Here is an 11,141-nt window from a genome sequence, read left to right as displayed (position 1 = left end):
ATATATATATATATATATATATATATGCCTGCTGTTAGATTCTATTGGTCATGATTTTGTTAAGGATTTTTGCATCTATATTCATGAGAGATTGAGAGATACTGAGCTGTAGTTTTCTTTTTTTGTAATATCTTTGCCTAGTTTGGGTATTATGATTATGCTTGCTTTATGGGATGAGTCTGTGAGTATTTTCTTTTTCTATTTTTTTTTTTAATTAAGTAGCATTGGTGATAGATCTTCTGTGACTCTTTTGTAGAACTCAGCCATGAAGCCATCTGGTCCAGGACTTTTTTTGTGGGGAAGTCTTTATATGACCTGCTCCATTTCTTCTTTGGTGATGGGTCTGTTTAAATGCTTTACATCTGTTTGTGTCAATATGGGTAGTGCATGAGTTTCAAGGAATTTGTACATATCCTCTAGGTTTTCAAACTTACCAGAGTATAGCTTTTTATAATATTCTGATATTGACTTATTTTCATCTGTTTCTGTTTTGATGCAATCTTTATCATTTCTTAATAAAAATTATCTGTGTCCTCTCCTTTTTTAATATATATTTTTCCAGACTTTGATTTTGAGTCTGTATTTGTCTTTTTTTCTTAGATGTGTCTCTTATAGGCAACATAGTGAAGTGCTTTGATTCTTATCCATTCTGCTACTCTTTTTTCTCTTAATTCACACATTTAGTCCATTCACATTAAATGTGATTTTTGACAGACTAGGTTTTATCATTACTGTTTTGCTGTGTTTCTTTTTCTTTTGTTTCTGGTTACTATAGTCCATCTAATTTCCGTTGGTTTCTTTGTGTGAAGGACTTCCCTTAAAATTTCTTGTATGTTTGGCTTTGTTTTCACAAATTCCTTAAGTTTCTTTTCTGTAGATTACCTGATTTCTCCTGCATATTTGATGGATAGATTTGCTGGATATAGGATCCTTGGTTGACAGTTGTTTTCATTCAACTTCCTGTGTATACCATCTTATTGTCTTCTAGCTCACTTAGTTTCTGCTGAAAAATCATAACTTAACCTGCTTCCCCTATGTAGATGACTCTTTGTATTTCTCATGCTACTTTTAGTATTCTATCCTTATCTTTTAATTTGGAGAATTTGACTACAATACATCTTGATGTTTTTATTTTGGGGGCTAGTCTATTGATGTTCATTCAGCTTCTTGGATATAGATTACTCTGTTCTTCATAATACCTAGGAAAATTTTCTTCTAGTAAATCTTCCACAATTTTTTTCAGTGTCTTTCCTGTCCTTCTCATGTTCTGGAATTCCAATCACATGTAAGTTGTTCCTTTTGATGTTATCCCACATGATTCTAATGTTTTCTTTATATCTCATCTTTTATTTTTCTCCTAAAATTTTCCCACTGAGGCTTTTGTCTTGCAACTCACTGAGTATCTTCCATATTTTCTGTCCCTGCAGGGTGTTGGACACTTCTGCCATTTTTGTCTTAATTTTGTGGATTGTGTTTTCATGGATTTCTGTTATTTTCAGTATTATGTTGGCTGTAGCTTCACTGTTTTGTGATGTATTTTTAAGTTCTTTTACCTCTTTATTATCTATAGTTTCAATTCTTTCTTCCATCTTTTGCATTTTCTTCTATAATTGTTCAAGTTGATCCTCATTGATATATTTCTTCTGGTTCCTTGTGGTATTCACTTTCTTAATGGCCTCCATCATTTCTTCCATCATTTACACCTTCTTCTCTAGCTGTTTAAATAACTCCACATGAGTATATTTCTTCTAATTCTCTGTGTCAGTTGTATTCATTGGATCTACTTTTTTAGGAGAAGGGATTTTCTTTTATCATGATATTTGGGGCAGCTCACTGCTTCCTGGACATTATGGCAGATATTAGGCTACATAACTCTGTAATGTCCCATTGGAGGATGATGTTCTATGAAGGACAAGTATATTGGTGCTTCTCTTTTAGGAGAGCCCCAAAGCAGAGTGACAGTTCTTCTCCAGAAACTGTGGTTGGTCCACACCTATTCCCCTGTGGCTTAAGAAATCACCAGCCTTTTCTGTGTATTACAGTCAGAAAGACTCAAGGACGGAGTACCTAGATGAGAGAGTGCAGGGTTTTTTTTTTTAAATGATAACTGTTCTATGCCTGTTTCCTTTGGCTTAAGAAATCCCAAGCCTTCTCCATGTGATGCAGTCACAAATTATATTTTTTGTTTTATTTCAGTGGCTTCTATCCACTTTCCTGTTCTTTATATGGTGTGTATATTTTAAGTTCTATTTTCCTCCTCAATTTATAATATATGACATAACCATGATATAATTTGGAGAAGGTGCATACTGAGTGCTCCTTGGATACAAAGGTAACAATGCTTTATCTCAAATTCTTTCGTTATGTTGTTGTTGTTGATATATGAGGTATTTGTTGTGTGAGATATTTTTGTCCATAGCTTCAGTCAATATGGCAACATATCTCATTGTTAGGAGAGGCTATTACTTGGAAAGAGACATCATGCTTGGATAGGTGAAGGGCCAGCTAAAGGGAGGAAAACCCTCCATCAAATTGCAGCAATAGGCTCAAGTATGTCAGAAATTACTAGACTGGGACAGATAGAATATGGTTCAGATCTGTTTTTTCATAGGGTCTCAGCGAGTCGTACCCCACTCCAAGGCCCTAACAACAAATGACAACACTTCCTTCTTCATTGTTCCCTTTTGTTTATTTGAACAGTTCATTCATAACCTTCTGGTCTTTTACATGTTTAAAAACAGGTCTAGAGTCTTTACTCTCAGCTCATGTTTTAAAGAAGGTTTTCTCTTTTTTTATTTTCTTTTTTTAATTGGGAAAAAACATATTGGGGGTACAAGAAGGTGAGGGTTGTGGGCAGAAGGGTGAGGATGGGCAGGGATGCAGTTGCAGAGCTGCAGAAATTGGTTGGTTGGGGGAGCAGGTGAAGGAAATGAAAAGGATCCAGTGGGGACTAGATGCTACAGGAAAATGACAAGCATTTTCTGATGGTAATTAAATCAGCTGTCTTATTGATTTGGGAACTGGATGCCGACTCTCTGGCTTCTTCATGCTGAACAGGGGCATAGATGTAAAGGGGGGAAGGGAGGACATTTTATCACCTTACTGGTGATCTTGGGTTAAGGCTGCTTGCCTTCTTGTTCTGTTAGAAGATATTTTCCTGTCATTTGCTCCCCTCTGGACTGCAAAGTGTTTTCCCAGGTGGGTCCAGTTTATTTTATGGAGAAATGATTGTAAAAATTTCATTTGTTCCTATATTGCCATCTCCTTATCAACTATTTTGTTTTAATATTTCTTTGTAGATATTTGTTTAGCATTTATTATTGAAGGATGGCAACGTTTCCTATTCCGTTAGTTACATGAGAATAATGTAGTAGAGTCTGTGACATCAACTGGAAAAAAATTAAAAAATAACAAATACAGCCTTAATTTATTCTGTTGTTTCAAGACATTTGTTCCCTCATATGTATTTTGCTATACGAGAATAAATCTGTTTTGAGACAACATGAGGTCTCTATGGCTCATGAGAAAACATTAATATGATATTTAATTATATCTGTATCTCTTGATGAAATTTGACAACCACTGAGAACTTTTCCATTATACTGCCTTACAAATGGACTGTTGTGATGGTTAAGGTTATGTGCCAGTTTGGTTGGATTATGATTCCCTGTGTCATGGAAATGATGTAATGCAGTAGTTTGGTAGGCGAACAATGATGTAATGAACCTTGATTTTGTGATATGATATAATATTTCCAGGATGTGTTGTGATGTAACAAGTCAATAAGTTGTAAGAGGAGTTTCTTCAGGAGCGCCTTCTTCATCCACTACATGTTGACAATGTGGTAAAGTTCTCTGACTTTTTTCCCATCTGGACTTGCCCTTGACTTATCATCTTCAGACTGCTGATTTTGGGAACTTGAGCCAGTGGCCAACCACAGTGTTTGGCAATCTTGATAATTATCACCCTCTGCAGCCTGTGAGTCAGCATCCTTCCATCTGTCCTCTGTCTCATCTGCCTAAGGCCTTTTCTTAGTTCACTACCATAATTTCTGTTTATTTACTCTTTTTTATTTATTGTAGATAAATATTTTAAGTGTCTATCAAGTGGGATGGTCTGGTGGCCTAGTGGGAAGATGCTGTACTGCAATACTGAAGGCACAGGCTTTGAATCCACCAGCTGCTCTATGGAAAAATGTTGGACGATCTCCTCCAGAGTAATTATTGCCTCTGAAAATCCACTGGAGGATCAGCTATGGGTTGATTTTAACTCAATAGCAAATAACAACAGTAATCTTATCAAAGACAGAGAATGCTTTTCCCTTCCTTTATTGTTCTTGTTACCTTCATTGAGTTTTAAAGAATAAAAGTAATTACATTTAGCTTTATCCTGACATATTAAAACTGTAAATCTGAAAAAAATTTAAACACATGAAAGATATTCAAATAACATCACATTTGTCCAATATTTCGGCATCTTTAAGGCAATGCCCCATCTGTTATATAGTATGATTCACAATATTTAATAAGTGTTACTGTAATTCTAGTTTTATAAGAATTATGTTAATTGTGTAAACTTAGATAACATTATTATGCATCTTCACAGGATGCAAAATAGAATTCTATTCATTATTCTTAAGGACTATGCTATATTACCTCAGTTTAAATTCTCTACAACTTTAGCAAAAGCTCATATTCATTTAATGTTTCCTTCAGTTAAACTATTCTCCTATAGCTATGATATTGGGAACTAACAGTAATGGTAATACTACTAACATAAAATTGTGTAACAAATAAGAAAGTATATACACAGAGTCTTGTACTAAAGTAATTAATCAGCATTTAATCATTGAGGGAAGTAGCTTGTGAGCAAGAACTGACAGTACTGAAATAAAAAGACTGAGATGCACTGAAAACAAGCAAAAAAGCAAACCTCTTATGTAACACTCAATGTATTCATTAATCTATTTCCAGTAATTTGGAAGATAGATACCTGACTGACTCAGTTGAAAAGATCTATATGTGTGCCATTACAAAGAAAGGTAACCCAAAAGAATATAAAATTTATCAGACAATATTATTACTAGCACATATCACAGAAGGTCTATTTAAAAACAAATGATTGCAGCAGAACATCAGCAAAGAACTGTCAGAAATTCAAGCTCGATTCCGAAGAGGATAAGAAAGAAGGGATATCATTGGTAAAGTAAGTTGGGTTTTGGCTGAAACACAGAATTCCAGAAGGATTTTTGCCTGTGTTTTATTGAGTATGCAAATGAATTCAGCTGTGTGGATCATTGTGTAAAATGTTGAGATAAAAATGAATTCAATAAAACTCAATTGTACTCAGAGAGAATTCTTATAGAGACCAAATCGTTGTTATTCAGAAAGAGCAAGAGGATACTGATGGTTTAAAATCAAGAAAGGTGTATCTTTTCACAATCAAGGCTGTATCTTTTCATTCTATTTATTCAATTTCTATGCTGAGAAAATGCTCTGAAAACCTGAACAAAATTAAAATGAATGTGGCATTGGAATGTGAGGAAAATTTTTTAACAAATTGTCATAGATGCAGATTATAGAACCTTGTTTGTTGGAAAAGAAAGGATTTAAAGCACTTACTGATAAAGTTAAAAAACAGTATAGCTTCCTGCATAATTACACATCCACAAAAAGGGGGGGGAAGTCCTCACAAAGAAACAACATCCTGAGAAACAGAGAAAAGATTGATCTTGTTAATAATTGTTTTTCTTGGATTGACAAACAATACCAATGGAAACAGCAATGAAAGAATCAAGTGATATATTTATACTGGGCACATTTTCTCCCACGGATCTTTTGTAGTAGATAAAGAACAAAGACACGACTTTGAAAACTAAAGTGCACCTGGCCAAAGCCTTGGTGTTTTCCATCACGTCAAATACACAGAAAATGATATAATTATTAAAGGAAATGAAAGATTAATTGTTGTTATTGTTAGGTGCCATCAAGTGACAAACCTGAATCCTGCCCTATCCTGTGCCATCCTAATATCTGATACACGAGAGACCATTATTGATGTTACCATGCCAAACTATTTCTTTGGGGGTCTTTCTCTTCTTCACTGATCCTGGATAATATCCCTTTCCATGGTGACATTCAATTAGGGTATTGGTGAAGAATATAAAATATACCATCAAATGACAGAAGAACCAACAAAACTATCTTGGGAGAAATACTATTCATAATACTTCCTGCAAGATAAGATGGTGAGATTTTGTCATACATACTTTACATCTGTTACCAGGAGAGACAAGCTCCTGGAGAAAGAGATCATGGTGGGAAAAATAGAGATTAGACCCTTAATGAGAAATATTGACAGAGTCGACCCTTAATGAGATGGATTGACAGAGTGGCTACACCAGTGAGTTCAAGCATAGCAATAATTATGAAGATGGTGTAGAGATTTGTTCCATTGTGCATAGGGTCAATATTAGCGCAAACTTGGTGGTACCTAACAATAACAACAGTAGAGATTATATAGAAAATATTGAGACATGGACGCTATTTAAAGAAGTTGAACTATCCAGAAACTCAAATAATCTGAAAATATTCTTACAATTTAATGTTAGCCTTCAATATGCATTGAAGCTCAATATCAAGAAAACAAAGATTCTCACCACTGAGCCTATTGGCAGTATCATGATAGATGGTAAAGAGATTGAGATTTTTAACAGCTTTAGTTTACCTGACTCCATAATCAATGCTCTTGGCACCAGTAGCCAGGAAATTAAAAGACAAATTGCATTGAGAAAACCTGCTGTCAGAAACCTCTCAAAAGTACTGAGGAGCAACAATGTCAGTGTGGAAACTGAGGTGTGCCTGATAAAGGCCATAGTCCTTGCAATCACTTGCTATGCATTAGAGATCTGGACAATGAATAGGGATATTAGAAGGAGAATTGATGCCTTTGAGCTGTGGTGCTGGAGAAGAGTATTGAGTATACCATGGACTGCTAGGAGAACAAACAAGTTCATCCTGTAGAGGGTGAAGCCAGGATGCTCCTTGGAGGCAAGGATTTTGAAGCTTTGTCTGGCATACTTTGGACATGTTGCAAGAAGGGACTAGTCCTTGGAGAGGGATGTCATTGTAGGGAGTGTGGAGGGACAGCGCAGGACAGGAAGATCTTCCATAAGATAGATTGATTCAGTGACTAGGGTAAAGGCTGTAGGTGTGTCGAAGACAACAAGATTGAAGGATAGAGCAGGGTTTAAGGCTGCTGTACATAGTGTCTGTATGAGTCACAGGCAACTCAACAGCACATAACAACAACATCGACAGTATCATTTGGTGCTTAAATGTTGTCCAAGGTTATGTCTTCTTGATCTATTGTTCCTTTAGTCTGTATGTAATGTCCTTCTTTATCTTTTATGGTGGTTTTCCTTCTGAAGTCTATTTTGTCAGAGATTAGGATTGCCACTCCTGCTTTTTTGTGGTTGCCATTTGCTTGGTATATTTTTTTCCAGCCTCTGATTTTTAGTCTTTCTCTTCGTTTTTAAGATGTGTCTCTTGTAGGTAACATAATGATAAACTTTGGGTTTTTATCCATTCTGCTAATCTTTTTCTCTTCTATGGTGCAGTTAGACTATGCACATTAAGTGTGATTATTGTCAGGCTAGGTTTTACCATTACCATGTTGCTATGTTTCTTTTTCTGTTGTTTCTGGTTGCTGTGGTCCATCCGCTTTTCCTTTGGTGTCTCCATGTAAAGCTCTGCACTTAACATTTCTTGCAGTTTTGATCTTATTTTCACATAGTCCTGACCTTCTTTCTAGCAAAGGATCTAATTTCCCCTTCATATTTTATAGAGAGCTTTCCTGGGTATAGGATCCTTGACAGGCAATCGTTTTCTTTTGACTTTCTGTGAATGGCATACCATTGTCTTCTTATTCATGCGATTTCTGCTGAAAAATCAGAGCTCAATCTGTTTCCCCTTTGTAGGTGACTGTTTTTTTCATGCTGCTTTTAGTATTCTATCCTTATCTTTTAATTTGGAGACGTTGATGATGATATGTCTTGTTGTTTTTCTTTTTGGGTCTAGCCTTTTTGGTGTTCACAGTGCTTCTTAAATGTGGATTTCTCCATTCTTCATGATACCTGGAAAGTTTTCTTCTAGTACTTCTTCCACAAATTTTCTTCATGACTTCCCTGTCACTCCCTTATTCTGGAGTTTTAATCACATATATACTGTTCATTTTGATGTCATCCCACATGATTCTAATGTTTTCTTCATTTTCTTACATTTCATTTCTGATTTTTCACCTAGTATATTTCTAGTGAGGCTCTTGTCTTCCAGCTCATTGACTCTGTTCCATTTCTTCAGTTCTACATTTTTGTCTCACCAGTGTGTTAGATATTTCTGACATTTTGTTCTTAATATTCTGGATTTAATCTTCATGCTTTTCTGTTATTTCCAGTCCGGTGTTGGCTACACCCTCTCTGTCTTGTGATGATTTTTTAAGTTCTTATACCTCTTTATCTATGCTATCAATTCTTTCTTCCATCTTTTGCATTTTCTTCTGTTTCTGTTCAAGGTGGTCCTCATCAACATATTTCTTATGGATCACTGCCTCTGAGATATTTTCTTTCTTAATGGCTTCCATTATTTCTTACATCATTTGTTTGTTCCATCTTCTGTAGCTGTTCAGATAACTCCACATCAATTTATTTCTTACAATTTTGTCTACTTGGGGTATTCTTTTTATCTGCTTTTAAAGGAAAAGGGTTAATTTTGTTATTCATGATGACTGAGGCAAACAGCTGTTTTCTTGACATCATGTAAATCTTTTCTTAGTAGATGTTAACTTTTTGTAACTAGATAATGTCACGGGATATGGTAATGTTTTGTGAAGGACCTGTATATTGGTGTCCCTTTTGTCTTCCTGAAGCAGGATGACTGTTGCCCTCCAGAAACCCAGACTCTACCAGACCTTTTCCACTTGTCTAAGACATCCCACATGATGTAGCTAGTCAGCAGTGTTCAAAGCCAAACTACCTGTTTTCTTTACTCTATGAGATGGTTCAGTGGCTGGTCCTTTGCTTCATTCTTGTAATAGTTGCAGGTGATGTCCTGAGAGGATTTTGCATATTGGTGATCTCCTTTCTTTTTTCCCTTTATTTATGTTATGTCTAAGGAAGGTGGGCTGGTCTCCCTGCTGTGCACCACCCCTTCACAGGAACTGAGGGAAGGTGTATCACTCAGTAACCCTTGGAGGGATATGGGCCAAAGTGGAGGACATACTATGAAGGAAGGCATGGGTGTTGCTCAATCCCAGGGAGGCAGGCGAGAGTCTCTGGAAGGCTCCCGACATTTGCTGGAATTGTGGAGGAGGTGTATCACTCACTAACCTGAAAGGGAAATGGACCAAAATTCTATAATATATACTTGCCTCCGGAAACTCTATGAACTTTGATAAATGTCGATAGTTGTAGAGAAGCTTCAGGCCTTTTGTTCATAGGGTTGCTATGAGTTGTGCTTGACTTGAAGGCAATCAACAACTATATATTTCATGAAAGCACAATGGTTTTTATTCATGCACATTTTGTTTTATCACATTAATTACACTACAATTATATACATTGTCATTGTTGCTGCTGTTGTTATGTACTGTAGAGTTAGAACCTAACCCATAGCTGACCATCCAGTGTCTTTTAAAAGGCAGTAAATAACAAGGGAGTAGACTGTCCATCTTTCTTCCACAGGGCAGCTGGAGGATTCAAATCACATGCCATCAACTTGTCAGTGTATTTTCTTACCATTGGGCTACCATACTACCTACACCAGAGAGCTCTGGTGGCATATTGGTAAGGAATTGCTCTGCTAACCCAAAGATTTATTGTTCCAATCCACAAGCTACTCCAAGGGATGACGATGAGCAATCTCCTCCTGTGCATTTTACTGCCTATGAAAACCCTCTGGAGCATCAGCCATGGATTAGTTCTGATTCTTAGATACACAACAACAACCGTTGTTGTTGGTTGCCTTCGAGTCAAACACCACTCATAGTGACACTATGAACAAAAGGCCTGAAGCCCCTGAAGCCCCTCTACAACTATGGACACTTATCAAAGTTCATAGAGTTTCCGGAGGCATGTTATTTAGAAGTGGATGCCACTCCTGCTTCTAGCTTATTAGTACTCTTTCCATTTCATCTCTGTGATTCTTCAGTTCTATCCTTTCCCTTGAGCTGATACTGCGTGTTTGACTTTCTATAACTGACTATTCTAAGAAGTGACTGCCTACCTGGTGATGCTCACCTTATAGGCCTTTCCTTATGTGTGGCTGAAAGTTGAGCCCTATCTGTGAGGTTTGTTCAATGTTTGAAGGGTGATTAGGGGACACAAATTGAGCTTTCCACCAGTCTCTAATGAACCAGAAAGCATTGCCTTTTTTTTTTTTTTTTTTACTTTTGGTTCATATTTTCCCCACAATCCTGGACTTCCTTCTGTGATCTCTTTTAAAACAGATCTTCATGATCTTTATGAAACAAAACTAATATCCTGCCATATTGCCTACTGATTTTAGATTTGTCAGCTTCGGAAGCTAACAGTCCACTAACTGACATCTACCTCTGCAGTTTTATGAGTCAGGAGACGCCTCTAGTCTGACATCTGATTCGTGATTTGGGATTTCCCAGTCTCTGAAAGCATGTGAACCCTAAGATAAATCTGCTTCTCTTCCAAAAAACTTACTGATATGGAAGCAGGTCTGACTATTAGTAATTCTGCATCAAGTTTCTGAAGGTGTAAATCTAAACAGAAGAAAAATACTTTTTTTTTTCCTTCAAAGACCTTGGCGTATTTGAACTGCCTGAGATAAGCTTTAGTTTAGCAATACAACTGATTGTGAACTAATGACATAAATATGTTCTTATAGACCCTTTAGTCAACTACAAATCATATAAACCTTATGAACAACAAATTGGGTCCTTTCCCTATTCCCCTATTCTGTACTACCTTCATGATCTCTATCACGCTCCATGATTTCTCATGCAAGCAAGATTTTACTGAAGATTATCCAAAAACGACTGGAACAGCAAATCAGCGGAGAACTGCCAGAAGTCCAGGCTGGGTTTAGAAGGGGTCGTGGTACTAGGGATATTGT

Source organism: Elephantulus edwardii, unplaced genomic scaffold (assembly GCF_000299155.1).
Source record: "Elephantulus edwardii isolate Elephantulus edwardi_28Jun2011 unplaced genomic scaffold, EleEdw1.0 scaffold00102, whole genome shotgun sequence".
In the NCBI taxonomy this organism is placed as follows: domain Eukaryota; kingdom Metazoa; phylum Chordata; class Mammalia; order Macroscelidea; family Macroscelididae; genus Elephantulus; species Elephantulus edwardii.
This window is presented reverse-complemented; position numbering follows the sequence as displayed.